The sequence below is a fragment of the Mustela lutreola genome, chromosome 16, assembly GCF_030435805.1.
Source record: "Mustela lutreola isolate mMusLut2 chromosome 16, mMusLut2.pri, whole genome shotgun sequence".
NCBI lineage: Eukaryota > Metazoa > Chordata > Mammalia > Carnivora > Mustelidae > Mustela > Mustela lutreola.
Genome location: NC_081305.1, coordinates 55,408,292 through 55,410,016, shown reverse-complemented (window position 1 = coordinate 55,410,016; position 1,725 = coordinate 55,408,292).

The following is a 1,725-nucleotide window of genomic DNA, read 5'->3' as shown; positions in this document are numbered from 1 at the left end:
TCAGCCGGCTGGAGTGCCTCTGTCCTGCGGCGTCTGGGTGGGCCCAGGGGTGGCGGAAAGAGAAAGGATCTGGAGTTGCAATGTGGCTTCTCTGGAAGCCCCCGGAAGTGGCCAGGCTGGGGTTGTTGTATGCCTTAGATCTCGCTGTGTAAAATCAGCCACCACAGCCCCACCCCGAAATTTAGTGACCTAAAACAAGAAATGTGCAGGTCCACTGGGTGGTCCCCTCCCAGGGTCTGCTGTAAGGATCCGGTCAAGTCAGCCAGAACAGCGGTCCTCCGGGGAGTGACTGGGGTCATAGGATCCGCTTTCAAGGTGGCTCACTTTGAGTTTTTTTTATTTTTTTAAAGATTTTATTTATTTATTTGACAGAGATCCCAAGTAGGCAGAGAGGCAGGCAGAGAGAGAGGAAGGGAAGCAGGCTCCCCGCTAAGCAGAGAGCCTGATGTGGGGCTCGATCCCAGGACTCTGGGATCATGACCTGAGCCAAAGGCAGAGGCTTTAACCACCGAGGCGCCCCTCACTTTGAGTTTTTTAAATATTCATTTGAGAGAGAGCGAGCACAAGAGGGGAGTGGGGCAGAGGGAGAAGCAGACTCCAGAGCAGGGAACCGGATGCGGGACTCAATTCCAGGAGTCCAGGATCGTGACCCTAGATGAAGGCAGAGGCTCAACTGCTCAACGGACTGAGCCACCCAGGTGCCTCAAGGTGGCTCCCTTTTAAGGTGTGTGGATCGGTTGCCAGCTGGAGACTGCATTTCTGTGCTGTGGGGACCTCGCCACGGGCACCTTGAGTGTCCCCACAACATGGCAACTGGCTTCCCCCAGAGCAGGGGATCCCAGAGAGAGAGCAGGAGAGAAGCCAGCAGAGTTTTTTGTCCTAACACAGCATTGGCTCCTGCATACTGCTTGTGGACAAGGGGTCCTTGAACCCAGTACCCACTTGAAGGGAGTTTCAGCTTTGCTTCGAGCAGGGAAAAGCGTAGTTACTTTTCGATACGTTTTCAGACCAGTGTAGGCTGTGGCAGGTGTCAGGAGTTGGCCAGCTTTTTTCTTGGCTGCCTAGTGTGGACTCAAGGGTGGATCTCTTGTATTCTTGAACCCTGGAACTGCAGGGTCACCAGCAGACTGGCAGTTGAGATGTGGATGGATTCCTGTGTTCTGGAGACTTGCTGCTTGAAGTGTGATTTGCCGCCCTTGGGAGTTCTGTCCATCCATCCCCATCCCCAGTAGTCCCCCACCCCCTGCAAGAACTTGTAGAAATGTAGACTCTGGGGCTGATTCTCAGATCGGCTGAGTCAGGACCCACTTTTCAGTAATATCCTGGGAGGATTCTAATGCTTAAGTTTGAGGAGCAGCGTTCTAGAGTAAGAGTTAACAATTTGGAAGTCAGCTGGAACCCAGCAGGGAGCAGTGAATAAGTCGTTGGCATTTGAGAGCTGGGACCGTTTAAAGAAGGGACTCTTGGTATTCTAGAACTCTGGCTTCAGCACCAATGATGTCTGGTCAATGAGTTCTGACCTGGTGTAAGATTTAAGGGTAGACCATCTGCATTCTAGATAGATTCCCTTCTTGGTGAAATTGAGAAGGAGCCCCGAGTGTTCTGTGACCTTGGATATTGTCTAGACTATCACCAAGGTGAATGACTCCAGAGCCCTGGTTTTACAGTAATATTTAAGGGTCTTAATGGGAGAGTCAGTGATGGACTGTGGGCTTTTTAGAATTA